This window comes from Artibeus jamaicensis, unplaced genomic scaffold (assembly GCF_021234435.1).
Source record: "Artibeus jamaicensis isolate MK-2021 breed Jamaican fruit bat unplaced genomic scaffold, CSHL_Jam_final contig_477, whole genome shotgun sequence".
Lineage (NCBI taxonomy): Eukaryota > Metazoa > Chordata > Mammalia > Chiroptera > Phyllostomidae > Artibeus > Artibeus jamaicensis.
This window is the reverse complement of record NW_026521854.1, coordinates 3,545,489-3,563,594: the sequence shown is the minus strand read 5'-3', so window position 1 is coordinate 3,563,594 and position 18,106 is coordinate 3,545,489. Positions and strand designations below refer to the sequence as shown.

Sequence of the window (18,106 nt, the reverse complement as noted above, 5' to 3'; positions counted from 1 at the left end):
TTTTGGTTGAGCCAAGCAATATTGAGGTCTCCGAGCAAGCCGCCAGCACTACCAGATGTTACCTGAAGACCTCATGCTCCTAGGGAGGAGCAAGCAGATTCAAGCCGGCGCTCACCGCCCTCAGCAGGCAGGGAGACAGAGGCCCTGGGAGCAGACAACGATGGAGAACAGGTAGCTCCTGGCCTGGGGACCCAGCAATGATTGTGCTCCAAGAGCATCCGGGGCCGAAGGGCGGAGGGTGTGGGACTATGCAGCAGAGAAGCAGCAGTGACGAGCCATCTAGAACCTGGGGACACTGTGGAGATGTAGATGCTGATTTGGTAGGTCTGCTGAGGCCTGAGACTCTGCGTTTCTAAAAAGTTCCTCAGGGTGCCAAGCTATCAGTGCATGGGCCACACTTTGGGTAGCAATTCTTCAGACCGTGAGCATCCTTGAGACATTGAGTCACAAGTCTCAGAACAGGAAAAAACCACCATGAACCAATGTGGTCCATTCCCTGATCTTCACATGGGAAAGGTACTGTTAGTTCTATGTTTCCAGCTCTCTGCTCCCCTCCTTGGGGCCTCGGCACACTGTGAGGGCACCTTTGTGGTTCTTCTCATCAACTCCCAGGGTGTCGTCCACTGACCAGTGAGTGCCTAGAGGCCACTCATGTTTGGGGACTGCCTGGCAGGTGACAGGAAGCAGCACAGTGTGGTGGCAAGAGCAAAGTTCAGAATTAGATAAGCATGGATGTGAATTCTGATTCCACTTGCTGACAAGCATGCTTCCTCTTAGGCAAGTTCCTCCAGCCTCTTGAGTCCCAGCTTCCTCACTGGTAACTGGGGAGTGAAGTTATTTCCTCAAAATTGACCCATATTATTCAATGGGATGACAGAGACACAGGGGTGTCCCACCTTTTGGAATCTCTGGGCCACACCGGAAGAAGAAGAGTTGTCTTAGGCCACACATTACATACATCATGACACGTAATCACAAAAAAATCTCATAATGTTTTAAGTAAATTTATGATTTTGTACTGGGCTGCACTCATCCATTCTGAGCTGCGTGTGGCCCATGGGCCACAGGTTGGACACCCCTGACAGAGAGAGAGCTTTCCACAACCAGCTGTTCAGAAAGGGCCATCTCCTTTTTGCATTTATTCATTATGCACTAGCCAAATGAATGAATAAATGAATACTTAGGAGACCGCTGAGACAAACACAGTATAAGTGGCTCATACTAGATTACACAGTAGAACTGAGCCAAGGCAGAAGCCTGTCTCTCTCTGGTCTCCATGACACCCCTGCCTGCTTCCTCCCACATTCTCACCTCCCTTCAGTGTAAACCAAGTGACAAGTGCATGACATGCTCATTTTGGCTTCTTGGTCTGCCACAAATAACTTACCATTCAGTGGGTAAAGCTGTTTTGGAAGCAAAGGGTCTGGGTGTGGGAATGACAGCGTGGTCGCCTCTAGCACATAGTGGGAAGTTCCCTAGACAGAACTCAGAGCTATGAAAGCAAATGTTGGAGTTACTTAGAAGGCAGTCTGAGGGAGATAACTAAGGCCTCTGTGAAGTTCACTTAGAGGGACCTGCCTCTCACACTGGGGTGGGGGGTGAGGCTGGGATTATAACTGGGTCTTTTGACTCTGACCCACCATTTTTCCAATACACATTGAAGCCTCTTTCATCTCTTAAGAAACCAAGAAAAGAGGGACTGCCAGCCAAGATGGTATCGGTAGACACACTGTGCTTCCTCCCACAACTAAAAGGACAACAAATTTAAAATAAAAAAACAACCAGAACTGACAGAAAATCAAACTGTATGGAAATCCGACAACCAAGGAGTTAAAGAAGAAACATTCCCCCAAACAGGTAGGAGGGGCGGAGATGGGCAGCTGGATGGAGTGGGCTGACAGGTGCTGGTGGCTGACAGACCAGGGGCCCCACATTTGTGAGTGGATAAACCGGGAGGAACAAGTGGGGAGCAAGATAGACTGAGCAACCCAGGGTTCTAGTGGAGAAATAAAGCCTCCAACCTCTGACTGAAAGCACCTGTGGGGGTTGAGGCAGAAGTAGGAGAAACCCCAGCCTCACAGGAGAGTTTGTTGGAGAGACCCACAGGGTCCTAGAACATACTAAAACCCACCCACCCGGGAATCAGCATCAGAAGGGCCCACTTTGCTTTGGGGGGAAATGACTGATAACCAGCAGAGAGCGGAACAAGCAGCACTGTTCCCTCTTGGACCCCACCCCTACACACAGTGTCACAACTCAGCGACGTGGGTTGCCCCGCCCTACTGAACACCTAAGGCTCCACCTCTTATTATGTAACAGATGTGCTGAAACAAAAATAAAAGTGGCCCAAATGAAAGAACAGATCAAAGTTCCAGAAAAAATACAACTAAGCAATGAAGAGATAGCCAACAGTTCAAAACTGCCTTCTAAGTGACTCCAACATTTGCCTTCATAGCTCTGAGTTCTGTCTAGGGAACTTCCCACTATGTGCTAGAGGCGACCACGCTGTCATTCCCACACCCAGACCCTTTGCTTCCAAAACAGCTTTACCCACTGAATGGTAAGTTATTTGTGGCAGACCAAGAAGCCAAAATGAGCATGTCATGCACTTGTCACTTGGGTTACATTGAAGGGAGGTGAGAATGTGGGAGGAAGCAGTTTATCAGGATGCTCCAGGAACTCTCTGGGTACTTCAGTAGCATATAAAAGACCCAGGCAGCAATGAAGGTTGCATTATGTGAAATTAAGAAAAATCTACAGGGAACCAACAGTGACAGAAAGGAAACCAGGACTCAGATCTAGGGTTTGGAGCAGAAGGAAGAAAGAAACATTCAAACAGAAAAGAATGAAGAAACAAGAATTCAAAAAAATGAGGAGAGTCTTAGGGAACCTCCAGAACATCCTTAAACATTCCAACATCCAAATCATAGGGGTACCAGAAGGAGAAGAGGAAGACCAAGAAATTGAAAACTTATTTGAACAAATAATGAAGGAGAACTTCTTTAATCTGGCAAAGGAAATAGACTTTCAGGGAGTCCAGCAAGCTCACAGGGTCCCAAAGAATTTGGACCCAAGGAGGAACACACCAAGACACATCATAATTATATTACCCAAGATGAAAGAGGAGAGAATCTTAAAAGCAGCAAGAAAAAAGGAGACAGTTACCTACAAAGGAGTTCCCATTAGACTATCAGCTGATTTCTCAAAAGAAACCTTAAGGCGAGAAGGGGCTGGAAAGAAGTATTTGAAGTCATGAAAGTCAAGGACCTTCATCTAAGATTACTCTACCCAGCAAAGCTTTCATTTAAAATGGAAGGGTAGATAAAGTGCTTCCAAGATAAGATCAAGTTAAAGAAGTTCATCATCACCAAACCCTTATTATATGAAATGTTACAGGGACTTATCTCAGAAAAAGATCAAAGATATGAACATAAAAATGACAACAAACTCAAAGCTATTAATGACCACACCTAAAACAAAAACAAACTAAGCAAACAACTGGAACAGGAACAGAATCCCAGAAATGGAGATCCCACGGGAGGGTTATCAGTTAGGGAACGGGAGGGGGAGAGAGGGGGCAAAGGTACAGAGAATAAGTATAAATGGTAGGTAGAAAATAGAGGGAGGGTAAGGATAGTATAGGAAATGTAGAAGCCAAAGAACTTATATGTATGACCCATGGACATGAACTAAAAAGGGGGGGGGGGAATGTGGGTGGGAGAGGATGTGCAGGGCGGCAGGAAATAAAGGGGGGAAAATGGCATAACTGTAATAGCATAATCAATAAAATATATTTAAAAAAAGAAGCCAAGAAAAGAGAAAGTAGAGGTTCTAAGAGTCACACTACATTAAGCCAACTTACGAGAAGTGAAAATTTAGTAGTCAGCCTATTTAGTGCTACAATTTTTGAAATAATTTCCCAAGTAACACCTTTTCTGAATTATTTTAAGTGACATGTATAGGTTACATTTTTCAAAATTTTGATAACATACATATAACATAAAATGTACCCATCCTAACCACGTTAAGTGGACAAATCAGTAGTGTTAGTACAGTCACATCGTGGTGCAGCCAGTTCCCAGAACTTTTTTCATTTTTGTGAAACTGAAACTCCACACTCAATAAATGCCGACTGCCTGTTCTCCTATCACCTAGCTTCTGGGAATGACCATTCTATTTCTGTCTCCATAAACTTGACTGCTCTAGGGACCTCATATAAGTGGAATCACACAGTATTCGTCTCTCTGAGACTGGCTTACTTCATTTAGCAGAATGTCCTCAGGGTTCATCCATGTAGTAGCATGTGCCAGAATCTCCTTCCTTTTTAAGGTTGAATAATATTCCGTTGTATGCATATGCGTATGCCACATTTTGTTTATCCATTCAGCTGTCAATGGACACTTGGGTCATTTCTACCTTTTGGCTATTGTGACTAATACTGCTCACATAGGTGTACTAATATCTTTTCAATATCCTGGTTCGTTTCTTTTGGATATATACAGAAGTGGAATTGCTGGATCATATAGCAATTCTCTTTTTAATTTTTTGAGGAACCACTGTTTTCCATAGCAGCTGCACCAGGTTACATTTACAATATATAAGGGTTCCAATTTCTTCACATTCTTGCCAACACTTGTTTCCTGGCCCCCCTCCTCCACCTCTAGTAGCCATCCTAATGGGTATGTGGTAGCATCTCACTCTGGTTTTAGTTTGTATTTACCTGACAATTAATGATGCTGAGCATCTTTTCATGTGCTGCTTGGCCATTTGTATGTCTCTGGAAAAATGTCTATTCAAGTCCTTTCCCCATTTTTTAAATTGGGATTTTTTTGATGGTTGAGTTGTAAACCTTCATTATATATTCTGAATATTAACCCCTTATCAGATATGTGATTTGCAAATATTTTCTTATTCTGTAGGTTGCCTTTCTACTCCGTTGATTGAATCCTTGGATACCATTTTGATATTGTCCAGTTAATCTATTTTTACCTTTGTTGCCTGTGCTATTGGTGCCAAGAAATCATTGCCAAATCCAATGTCACGAAGCATTTCCCCCATGTTTTCTTCTAAGAGTATCATAGTTTTAGCTCTTATGTTTGGATCTTTGATCCATTTGGAGTTATTTTTATATACTCATATGGTGTAAGGTAAGGGTTCTGGATTATGTTTCAATGCAGTTTTTCACAATACCTTTACTATCACCATAGCAATGAAATATCAATTTCAAATTCTAAAACTTAGAAGGTAATATTTTACTGAAGAGTAACAGGGACATTAATAAGAATAAAATAGGGTGTATATGAACAAGTCTACATTTCCTGGATTACATTTTTAAAGTGTTCTACATTTTTCTTCATTTCACACAGTTTTTCTGTTTGTTTTTATCATGAGGCACAGCTGTATTACCTTAGACAAGATACTTACTTCTCTGAGCCTCAGTTTCCATATGAGTAAACTGGAGAAAATAGTGTCTCAGCCTTGTAGGGCTGTGATGATTAGTGAGATTCAGGAGGAGAGTATGTGCTCACGGAATGTTGGTTCCCTTGGTCTCTTCGGCCTCTGAGCTCTGCTCCACATCTTCACCCTGAGCATTCAGCCCTTTCTTCTTCGTGACGGTGTCACGTAAACATCAAGTGGCTTAAAGGTTCGTCTCTACCAAGAAGCTTCCCTGACTCAGGCTAATCATTCTCATCTTTCCTTCCTCTGAATGACCTTGACATACAAATGTGGCCCTTTGGCTTCCCCTAATTTACGATTAGGGGAATAAGCAAGACCAGAAGAGGAAGCCTGTGTTCTGCTTCAGAAACTGGTCTTGACAGGCAGTGGGAGTTCAAATGAGAGGCTGTTTGCCTGCAGGTTGTGTAATTCAATGGTTTAAGTGAAGGCTGAGGAACCCAGAAGATTCCAGGCTAAATGATGGCTCCAGTGCCTACTTAATTTAGAATTAGAATAAATTCAGGTTTCCTGGGCTTCAATCTTTATAGCCTGAAAATGGGCATGGTCCTGACTGGTGTGGCTCAGTTTTTGGGTATTGTCTCACAAAGCAAAATTCCGCTTGTTCAATTCCCAGTCAGGGCACATGCCTGGGTTGTGGGTTCGGTCCCCAGTTGGGGTGCATGTGAGGGGCAACTGATTGATGTTTCTCTATTGCATTGATGTTTCTCTCTCTCCCTTCCTTCTATCTAAAAATAAATAAAATCTCCTTAAAAAAAGAAAGAAAATGGGCATGTTTATACACCACTGTGCTATTAATAAACAATAGTTTTAAAAAGCACTGAGACATTATGCTTTGCAAAGGCAAAAAAAAAAAAGAAAGAAAAATGAAAAGAAATAGAGAATTTTAAATGGTGATTACTCCAGGAATTCTTGACTTTTAAAAATCATAGAATCCTAAAGAGAATTTCTAAAAACATGGACTCCAAAAAATATTTCACAGAAGTAAATTTGCAAATAATTCAGTAGGTTGTGGTTTCCCCCGGGCCTCCAGACTATCACTGAACCCCAGGTGAGGGTCATGCTCAGCACAAGCAAGTGTGCCATCAGTGAAACACCTGTTGGGTGTTCCTTTTGCTTCAGGGGTTGCTTTTCTTCCTTTCTAATCCCTTTCCAATCAAGCCTGGTACTTACACCAGGTTGCTAATTTGCAGGGTCACTGCTCAGACGAGAGACCAGGGAACTGTTACTAACACTGTCACCCTAATTCCTTTTGCTGATAGATATGGCTTTACACAGGGGTCCCTGTTTGTGCTGTCACCAGGTGAGGAGGATGTGAGGACCACCCCAGGGGGAAGGCCCTCCATCTCAGGGACACTTCCTTGCATTCATCGAGTGCCGCTCTCTCAAGCCCAGAGACTTCCTTATCGCCACCACAAAGATGTTTCAGATTTATAAGTTCTATATAAAGGGACTATTAACAGGACACAAGGTAAATGGGCATCCAGCTTTGTCCTGAGAATTCATGGTCCTGTGCAGTTTAGTCCAACCTCCTACATTCATCCCATTCCTGGGTCAGCCTCTTCTTTACTGAGTATTAATTGTCACTTGGCATCCTCTTCAACCACCTGCAGGTGCACCATCCTGAACTGTAGATATGGAAGTTAAAAACTACATTTCCCAGACTCCCTTGCATTTAGGGATCTGGATGCAAATTCAATTTTACCAATGAGATTCAATTTTACTCACTCAAGAAGGGGAGGTAGAGCCTGTCTTGTACTTCCTGGTCTAACACAGTTGTGGGGATGGTTAGGCTTCCCTGCAGCCAAATGCCAGTGCTGGGTGACAGCTTCATGGGTGTAGGGAGAGAGACATGGCAACAGAGACAGCCGGACCCGCGGTTTTGTCTAGTCACTGACTTCGTGGGAGCTGAGAGGCCGTTGAGAGGGTGGTAGCTTCCTGATCCCTGGATGTCAGACCATGCTGTGCTTTGAAAGTTAACAGTTCCAGGGGCAGCTTCATGTGCCCCAGCTTCCTCACAGGGAGGCAGAAAAACAGCTCCCCTGATAAGTTTGGTTGGTGGTTTTATTCCTGGGGAGTCATTCCTGAAGGCTGAAGCTAGAGCCTACTCCTCAGCCCATCTAACAATTTTGTAAGCACCCAAATTTCCTGTATAAATTACTTTTTTTCTGCTTAAAATGGCTAGAGTGTAGTGTGATTCCAGTTTTCTGCAACTAAACACTGTCTGACATAGTGTTTTGGAACAGGAAGAGGCTGCAGGTAGGGGGCTCTCGTATTTGGGGTGGGTTATCCGCCCATTTGAAGACAGATAAAAGTCTTCAGCTTCCAGCCAAGATAGAGTAACAGAGACCAGAGTTAGCCTACATTCTGAGACAATTCAAAGCCTGAACAATGTGAAATGATGGTTCTCAGACTTTGAGCATTAGAATGTGCAGGACATTGGTCAGGGAGAGAAGGGAAACAAATGAGGGGAATCGTAGAATTACCCCAGCTTACTGCCTGGACAGACTGCAGGGAGACAGAGCACAGGTGGAGCCTGACAGTCGCTCTGAGTGGAGGTGTAGCTGCAGGTCCAGGGAGGTCAGGGTGCACCGGATTCACAGGGCTGATGCAAATGTGGGGAGAGATGCCTCCAGAAATTGAAGAGCCTGTCCAGGGCTCCAAAAATTCCCTCCTTGAGCCTTCAGTTGAGTACTGACCAGTGCAAGTATGTGAGGAAACTAACTGAGCCCAGATAGTTCCAGAGAGTACCCTGGAATCCTGAAAAAGAACTTCTGAAAAGAACAGAGGGAAACATCTTTAGGGCTCACACAGGGCTAAGAAAGGTGTGTATTTCTATCAGCCGCAGTAAACAAATAAACAAACACACACCACCTCATAATTCATGGGGCAGCACTGTAGCCACGGGTTCTGTGGATTCTGAGGATTCCACCAACAGCAGGTTGAAATTATTTGAGAGAACATGTTATGTTGCTGCTGATGTGTACTATGTAGTTAGGCCTACAATAGTCACATCTGTACTGAACATGTACAGACTTTTTTCTTGTCATTATTCCCTAAACAGTACAGAATGACAACTATTTACATAGCATGTACATCACAAGAGGTATTATAAATAATCTAGAGATGATTTCAATTATACGAGAGGATGTGCACAGGTTATATGCAAATACTAAGTGATGTTCTGAAAGGGACTTGAGTGTCCTCAGATCTTGGTATCCTTGGTGGTGGGGGGGGGTCCCAGGAGCAGTCCCAGCAGACACTGAGGGATGACTGCACTGGGCAGTGGAGCAAAATTAACCTCAGAAAACAGCTGCTCTGGTCCCACCTAACAAAGTTTTAAAGCAAACCTCAAAGGGATAAAAATGTTTTTAATGAGCCCAAACCACATCCCAGAGCAAAGCTCAAGAACATTTAGAAGACTATAAATACATCTCACACCCCCCAAAAAGTAGAAATTCACAATGTCTGTTACCTAAAAAAAAAGTATGCAAAGAAGAAAAACATAGAAATCATAATGAGGATAAAAATTAATCAATAGAAACAGACCCAGAAATGATGCAAGATGATAGAAGTAGTTGAAAAAGACATTAAAACAGTAATTATAGCTGTAATCCATATGTTTGCACAGGTAGAGATGCTTAAATATCTCAGGAGAGATGGAGTACATATTTTTAAAATGTAAATTTAATTTGAAGTACCAAAAGAAAAACATCAAATCTCTAAGATGAAAAGTACACACTCTAAATGGGATTAACAGAAGATTAGCCACACAGAATAACCTATTAGTGAACTCGAAGATATAGCACCAGAAACTATCCAAAACGAAACACAGAAGAAATCACAGGGAAAAAATGCAGAATGGCACAGCAGTGAGCTGTGGGACGTCTTAAAATAGCTAAATATAGATATAATTGGAGTCCCTGAAGGGAGGAGGGAGCAGAAAGAATCTTACAAAAAAATAATGGTTGAAATGTCTTAAATCCGCAGATCCAAGAAGCCCAACAAAAGAAATGCCAAGCAAAAAAGAGAAGAACAAGAAGAACCAGAATGAGAACAAGAACACGAACAAGAACAAGAAGAACCAGAACAAGAGCAACAAGAAGATGACACCAGAGCACATGATATCACATTGCTTAAAATCAGTGATGAAGGTGGGGGAACAGGTTCCCATTACAACGCATGACAGTTGTAGCCAACATGCAGTAGCAAAAGGTCTTAATTACCCACTGTGCTTGCTTAGAGTGAAGTAGCTATTAAAGGTAAGAGTCTGATGGGCCAGAGTTGCATGATAATGGATTATGTTTGTACAACAAATGCAAAGACAGTAGAGTAGGATGCTTTCTTCTGCCTAAAGTGGAAAGATTACCCAACAAGATTACAAACTTGGGGTTTAAATTCTTGACTCAAGGCACAATCAGAAAATCAGGACCCTGACTATCCTGAAAGAAGCTCTGGTGAAAGTAGCCAGAGTGTTACATTCATGAGTTCTGTGGGGTCTTCAGGCAGCCTGTAGCTGCAGGCACAACCCAGCTGAAATCAGAAATGGAATCTGATCCTGCAGGTTGCTGAATTATGACCAAGGTTAAGTTCACAGATTCATCGGGTCTCCTGTGGGTAAGAGCACTGATTGGGAGAGATTAGGACCCTGTGAACTGGGCTACATGATCCTGATGACTGACCTCAGACCTCACTGAGCCTCCCTTTCCAGGAGAAGTGGCTCCCTCTCCCTGTTGGATAAGGCTGATCTTGCCTTGAGAGAGCCTCTGTGCTCCAGGTGCCCACCTCTCTTTGCTCCCAGTCTCTTCTAGAATCAGACGACAGCATGCCCCATAGAGACAAACACAGGGTTTGATTCTGAAACAGTACACTTCCACACCAAGACAAGTGCCCTTTAAAAAAATATTTGTTTTCTGGGAAATGTGGAGATGTAAAGGAAGGTGTTAGATTGGAGAGGGAAGTAAACAATCTCAAATTGGGCCATATTGATTAATATGGATTCTAGAGCCAAAGTGCAAGCTAGATCATCTGGGTGTGGTTCTGTTTGCTCAGCGGGTTATCAGACACCATCTGTATCCTGTAGTAAATGGAATTCAGGTGGCAGAAATTCCTGATATAATATAGAGGAAAGAATTAAAATACCTAAAGAACTATAGAAATGCTGGGGTGGATTAATGCACTTGGCCCCCCATGTGCTCCCTGACCCTGTCCCCTGAGAACATATTTTCTTCATGAGTATTCAGAGATACTTCGGTGATGGGAAGGCTGGCATTATTTTTTACTTTGTACATTTTTAGACTTTCTCTTTATCTTTGGTTTACAGCAGTTTGACCATGATAGATAAGTCTAGGTGTTTTCTTTTTGTAAAGTCCTGATTATGATTCTCTGAGCTTCTTGAATCTATGGTTTGTTGTCTTTCATTACTTTACACAATTATACAAATTCTTGGCCATTATCGCTTCAAATGTTTCTTCTTCCCTGTTCTCTCTCTTTTCTCTTTCTGGGACTCCAACTATATGTATGTTAGACCATTTTATAATGTCCCACAGTGCTTGGCTGCTCTATTTTGTCCTGTATACTCTCCTCCCTCTTTATGTGTGTTTAGACAATTTCTATTGGTCTGTCTTCAAGTTCACTAATTCTTCCATCTGCTATGTCCAATTTGCTCACATAAGCTCACCCTCAGTTCCATTTCAGGAACCTGTCTCATTTTCCTTGATGGGGGTCCTGCCTTTTTCGGGAAGCTGCCTCTAATGGGATGAGACCCAGCCCGAGTCCAGCCTAGTGGCATGGGCCCCGCTGCCCATGGGCAGATTCCTTCCTTCCAGCTCACTCACCCAAACTCCCACTTACAGCCTGCCTTTCGCTCTCCTTCCTCAGGGCAGGTCTGATATGTGGGGGAGCTGCCTTAACATTGCTGGTGATGTAGTTGCAGAGATAAGCCATGTTTCCAAAACACCACGTTCTGATGTAGAGTGAGATAAATGCCCTTAGAATATAGAGTGATGTGGGTGCCCAGAGGAGGAAGATACACTGATCTGGGGGAAGAGACAGTTACTTTAGACAACCATCGTCATAGCCAAAGTGTGGTGCAATGAAGGTCTGCACGGGGGCAATGTGTGGGTCAGGGCCAATGTCTCTTAACAGTCAGAAATGTGCCCTTGATTTTGGATTTTTTCTCCTGCTTGGCACCCCAATGGTCTATGTACCTGACGGCTGTAATGTTCAGTGGAGATATACCCAGGGTTCCATCCTCCTTGCTGACAGCACCCTCAGTTTCCTTCCACCCCTCCCCCCATGGGTTCTTGGCTGGCTCAGGCATACTCCTACACCAGCTTTCCTGACATTGTCCAGAAGGATTTTCCTGGTTCTGGATACCTGCAGAACCACATCAACCACTACTTTTCTAAAGAAATAATTTTACTTATTTTTAGAGAGAGGGAAAAAGAGGGAGAAAGAGAGAGAGAGGAACATTGACATGTGAAAGAAACATCGATAGGTTGCCTCTTGCACGCCCCCCCCCCCCACTGGGGACATGGCTTGCAATCCAGGCATGTGCTCTGACAGGGAATTGAACTGGCAACCTTTCAGTTTGTGGGATGACCCCCCCCCCAACCCACTGAACCACATCAGTCAGAGCCACATCTTCTATTTCATTTCTCATTCCTCTCACCTGTCCTTGTCTTCCCTGATTGTCCAGCAATTAAGACTCTCCCAGCCTAATTTGCTCATTGGTAGAACCAGCACTACACAGAGGTTAGGAGGCAACCATTTATTTATTTGTTTGTTTGTTTGTTTGTTTGTTTATTTTCCTAGGACTCTTTTATTTTATTTTTAAATTTTATTTTTTATTGTTTATACTGTTACAATTGTTCTTGCTTTTACTCCCTTTCCCCATCTCCATGCAACCCGATCTTCTCCCCTTTCCAAGTCAATCTCCATATTGCTGTCCATGTGCATGGGTTGTGCATAAATGTTCTTTGGTTAATCCCTTCACTGTCTTTCATCCTGCCCCCTCCCTTGCTTCCAGCAGCTGTCAGTCTGTTGCATGTATCTATGCTGTTTCTATTTTGTTCCATTAGTTTATTGTGTTCATTAGATTCCACATATACGTGAGATCATGTGTTATTTTTCTTTCACTGACTGACTTATTTAACTTAGGTCTAGCCATACTATTGCAAAAGGTAAGAGGTTTTTCTTTTTCACTGCTGCATACTGGTCCATTGTGTAAATGTTCCACAGCTTTTTTTATCCACTCATCTACTGATGGGCACCTAGACTTTTTCCAGATCTTGGTTATTTAAAAAAAATTTTTTAAAATATATTTTATTGATTATGCCATTACACTTGTTCCATGTCCCCCCTTCACTCCCCTCCACCCTGCACACCCCTCTCCCCATTCCCTCCATTTAGTTCATGTCCATGTGTCACAAGTTCTTTAGCTTCTACATTTCCCATACTATTCTTATCCTCCCCCTGTCTATTTTCTACGTACCATCTATACTACTTATTCTCTGTACCTTCTCCCCCCTTCTCCTTCTCCCACTCCCCTGTTGCTAACCCTCCATGTGATCTCCATTTCTATGGTTCTGCTCCTGATCTAGCTGTCCTCTTAGTTTGCTTTTGTTTTAGGTGTGGTTGTTAATAACTGTGAGTTTGCTGTCCTTTCACTATTCATCTTTTTTAGCTTCTTTTTCTTAGATAAATCCCTTTAACATTTCATATAAGGGCTTGGTGATGATGAACCCCTTGAACTTAACCTTATCTGAGAAGCACTTTATCTGCCCTTCCATTCTAAATGAAAGCTTTGCTGGATAGAGCAATCTTGGATGTAGGTCTTTGGATTTCATGGCCTGGAATCCTTCTCTCCAGCCCCTTCTTGCCTGGAAGGTTTCTTTTGAGAAATCAGCTGACAGTCTGATGGGAAATCCATTGTAGGTGACTGTCCCCTTATCTCTTGCTGCTTCTAGAATTCTCTCCTTCATTTTAATCTTGGTTAATGTAATGATGTTGTGGCTTGGTGTGTTTCTTCTTGGGTCCAACTTCTTTGGGACTCTCTGAGCTTCCTGGATTTCCTGGAAGTCTATTGCCTTTGCCAGATGGGGAAGTTTTTCTTTATTATTTGTTCAAATAAGTGTTTCACTGGTGGCTGTTCCTCTTCCCCTTCTGGTACCCCTATAATTCAGATGTTGTAACGTTTAAAGATGTTCCGGAGGCTCCTAAGCCTCTCCTCATTTTTTTGAATTCTTGTTTCTTCCTTCTTTTCTGTTTGTTTGGTTGTTTCTTTCTTCCTTCTGGCCCACTCCATTGATTTGAGTCCCAGTTTCCCTCCCATCATTATTGGTTCCCTGTACATTTTCCTTTATTTCACTTAGCGTAGCCTTCATTTTTTCATCTAATTTGTGACTAAAATCAACCAGTTCTGTGAGCATCCTGATGACCAGTGTTTTGAACTGTGCATCTGATAGGTTGGCTATCTCTTGGTTGCTTAGACGTATTGGCTGTGGCGTTTTGAGCTGTTCTTCTTCTTGAGCCATAATGTTTTGGTCTGTTTGTGCCTGTTAGGTATGAGGGGAAAAACCTTAGGTGTTCCCTAGGGCAGGGCAACCCAAGTCCCTGGGTTGTGATGCTATATGTGGGGGCAGGGTCAGAGAGGGAGCAATGGCATTTGTTCTGCTCTCTCTCAGATTTTGGTCCCTTCTGCCGCTTCCCACAAGCAAGTTGGGCCTTTCTGGTGCTGGTTCCTGGGTGGGTGGGCTTGTGTACATTCTAGGACCCTGTGGGTCTCTCCAACGAATTCTCCCGTGAGACTGTGAGCCTCTCCCAGCACCTCAATCCCCGAAAGTTTCTCCAATCAGTGCTTTTAGGCTTTAATTCCTGTTGCTGGGGCCCTGGGTTGCATGGTCCGTCTCACTGCCTGTCTTTTCACCTGGTTTATCTGCATGTGAATGTGTGACTGTGGTCAGCCAGCCACCTTGCGCGGCTACTGGGTCCACCTGTTGCCACCCCACGCCTGGGATCTGCCAACCGCCACCTGCGCACCTTGGGCCGTCCAGCTGCTTTTTGCTGCTGCGAACCCTCACGGCCATCCACTGACTCCATCCCTTTTACCAGTCTGGATGAATGATTCATTATTATCCTCCACAGAGGAAGCCAGTGTGGCCCCTGGGCTGTCTGTTACTTCCTCAGCCTTTCTTGTAGGTTTGGGGTATATGAGACACTGCTTATAAGAGAAAATTTGTGGTCGAACGGAATACACCATCCAGGATGGAGGGCAGGACAGGCTGGAGAGCCCTGTAGGATAATGAAGGGGTGGATTTTGAAGGTCTGAGCCCCGTGGAGGCTGCTGTACTCCAGAGCTCAGGAAATCAGAGAGTGATGGGCCTCACCACGGAAACCAAACTAGGCAGGGAAACTGAGTCCAACCAAGTCTTCCCCGGAGAAGTTTCCCTACTGTGGATGTTTCCAAAGAAGTGTGGTTTGGAAGTCCACTGTCTCTAACAAGCAGACAGCGTGGCAGTTAATACATGACCTTTAGAGCCAGCTCAGCTGGGTTTAGAAGCTGGCTGTGCAGTTCACTAGCTGGGGCAGGCTGACACCTGGTTCCTCATCTGGAAAGTGGGGCTAACAATAGCAGCTCCCTGATAGCACCGTTGGGAAGATTAAAGGGTGACAATGCACAAAGTACTTAGGACTGCACCCCACACCTCAAGTTAGCTCTCATCACACCCTACTCTCTGGACCTGGAAACGCTGCCCTAAGCAAGCTGGCCACAGACTGAGGGAGCCAGGGACCACTGGGCATCTGCCACCATCACACTTCCCCAGCCCTCCCTAACCCCAGGCCTCTTGGGCCAGCTGTTCTCTGGGAGCCTGAGGCCCGGGATGGAAGAGAGAGCGGGGACCCTGTTTTTCTGTCCGAGGGGCCTCGTGTACTTGTGTGAAGTAGTGGAACCCCCAAAAGCATTAATTCTGGGCAGGACGAAGTCTGAGCAGGGCAAAGAACTTTCTTGTGTGGGCAGCAAGCACGGTTAGCTTTCTATCGGGAAGGCTCTTTTGGTGTCCGGCTGGGCGGGGCCTGACACTGAGCTCCTGGCACCTGTGACTCACCCGTAACTGTGGTGCCTGCCGAGCAGCATGGGCGTGGGGTGGGGGGTGGTGGCACCTTTCCTCCGGAAAAAGAAGCTCTGATCCTGGTGACTTTTCCCCTGTCCAGTTGGTGACGGCTGGAGGAGGGTGTCACGCATCACACTACCCAGTGGGATGAGAAAGGGATGAAAATACTTCCGAGAAATGGCAGGACTTATGTGTGCGCTGCTTTTCATTTGTCAGAGAGCTGTCACGGGTTCCACACCTCCTGGACCACCTAGCAGCCAAAGACAGGAGGGTGGCACAGGAGGAAACGAGGGATGTGAACAGGTTGCCCGCCTCGCCTATCAGGCGAGAGACAACAGGAGGGGCCAGGCACAGAGAAAGCTGGAGAAGACGGCCAGGAGACCTGGCTTCTAGTTTGGGCTCTCTTACCACCTGCCTGGTGACCTCGCATAAGACCCTTACCTTCTCTTTGCTTCAGCTTTCTCATCTGCCAGCTGAGAATCATGAAACCCATCGCGCCAACCCCGCAGGACCATGAGGAGGCAAGGATAAGGACCACGAAGCACATAAGCAGCTCTCTGAGTGTAAGACACAACGCAAGCCATTATGGAGGTGCCTTCTCCCACCACCCCAACTGTCCAGAATGCAGCCGAGTGTCCAAAAGTGTCAGAGAAAAGACGGGAGGTGACATTTGTCAGCTCCTGCTATGGAAGCAGCTCTGCACTGTCGTGGGTCCCTTTGAGGACAAGTCTCCCTGCGTCCGCTCAACCTCTGACAGTGGTGGAGGAAGTGAGGCTAAGAGGGTGAGAAACCAGCTAAGCTGCTTAGACCCAGGACCAGGATCTGAACTCGCACCTGTCTTTCCAGACCTCTGTGGCTCATGCCCAACCTCCTGCTGCTGCTGCTGCTGTCCTGGTCCCCACCCTGACAAGGACACATACGGCCATCCCATACATGTCACAGGGCTCACAGGCTAAAACGTGGGCGCTCACCTGACATCCTCATTCTGAGCCTATTTACCCTTAGTTTAGAAACAATTCTAACTTACATACTGGCTTCCCCATCCTGCCACAGATTAAGAGGGACATAAGGATACTAATCGTCTCTGACAGTAGCAAGAAATGACAGATGATGGGAGGGAAACAAATTTTTAAAATAATCTTAGCAGTGTTGGGTGGTTTTGTGTAGAAGCAAATAACCCTACACATTTCTTTGGTCCCTACAGATACTGCTTGTGAGTGATCTAAAAAAGTCTGCAATTCCTCATGAAAATAAGACAAACCTACGTTCCCAAGACAGAAGAAAGTCTCCACGTTGGACGAGGCAGCTCTGATTCCTGTGCCCCAGGTCCACTCTCCCCTTCCCGAGCCCCTGTCCTGGGCACCTTTGCACCTTCACACGAGAAGCAGAGCACCAAGAACCTCGGCGTTTGTTCTCCGTCCCACTGTGGAATGCGAGGTGCGCCTACACGCTCACTGAAGACTGAGGCCCAGCAAAAGGAAACCAATGAGGAGAATACACGGAACAGGGGACCTGGTGCAAAATAGCCATTTGCTTATCATTTACATAATCAGTAAACTCTGACCGGGCACCTGCTGGGTGCCCAGGGCTGTCAGTTGTGGGGTTGACTGACCCTCTGCGCCATGTTGGAGCTACCTAGACCCTTGTAGGGGATGTGCTGTGTTCACCTGTCCTGGTCCTGCCTGCCTTCATGTGGCCGAAGTCGTCGGCAGTACCACCTGCCTCTCTGCATCTTCCAACACCCCGTGGCTAACAAGGAACGCTAACAAGGAACGCACACTTTGTCTCTGTCCCCCGGGGAATCTCCGGAGTGCTAAGAGTGTCTTTTGTATGCTAATGAGACCCCTGGGGGCTGGGGGTCCTTGGACTGCTGCAGGACAGGGCTGGTCCAAGGCATGAGTAGGGAGTCGGTGCCCTCAGCCCCACCCCGGGCCTCCGGGGAGGGCAGAGGGGCTAGAGATTGAGTTAACCCCTGGGGGTCAACGATTTAATCAACTGTGTCTTCGTGATGAAACCTCCATAAAGACCCCTGAACAACAAGTTTCCAGGCTGGTGCACACAAGGTGCTGGGTGGGGGCTGGTGACTCCCAGGGAGAACGTGGGTGCCCTGGCGACCCCTTCACCTCATCCTCGGCTGAGCTGTCCCCCTCATAATAAGCACAGTCACAGGCAAACTTTTCCTGAGCTCTCCCAGCTGTCCTAGCAAACTATGGAAACTGAAAGGGGGGGTCAGAGAGGGGGGTGCCCTGGGCACCCAGCACTTGAGGCTGGCATCTGAGGTGGGGGCGGCCTTGTGTGAGTGAGGCCTTGTGTGAGTGAGCCCTCGTCCTGTGGGGTCGGGCACCAGCCCGGGCAGTCCCCGTGAGAATCGAACTTCAGGACCCTGTGTCAGCAGAGGACACCCCCGAGTGGCCGGCGCAGCCTCTGGAGCTCCCACCTGCTGTCCGAAAGGGCTGCGAGCAGGGGCGCCCTCACTGCGGGCGAGGCTGGACCTGCCCACGGGGGTCACGGCCCAGCTCAGCTGCCGCGGCACAGAC

At 45.8% G+C, this 18,106-nt stretch overlaps 1 protein-coding gene and 1 long non-coding RNA gene across 2 annotated transcripts in view; one reads left to right on the top strand and one right to left on the bottom strand.

Moving 5' to 3' along the window:
• Positions 1-18,106, bottom strand: part of PEBP4 (phosphatidylethanolamine binding protein 4) — a 245,740-nt gene that overhangs the window by 153,177 nt on the left and 74,457 nt on the right. The gene's annotated exons all lie outside the window — the stretch shown is intronic.
• Positions 20-17,552, top strand: LOC119054678 (uncharacterized). The gene is made up of 5 exons (XR_005083566.2): positions 20-171; positions 1,682-1,857; positions 9,445-9,608; positions 16,027-16,132; positions 16,774-17,552. It is a non-coding gene; the product is annotated as an uncharacterized LOC119054678 (long non-coding RNA).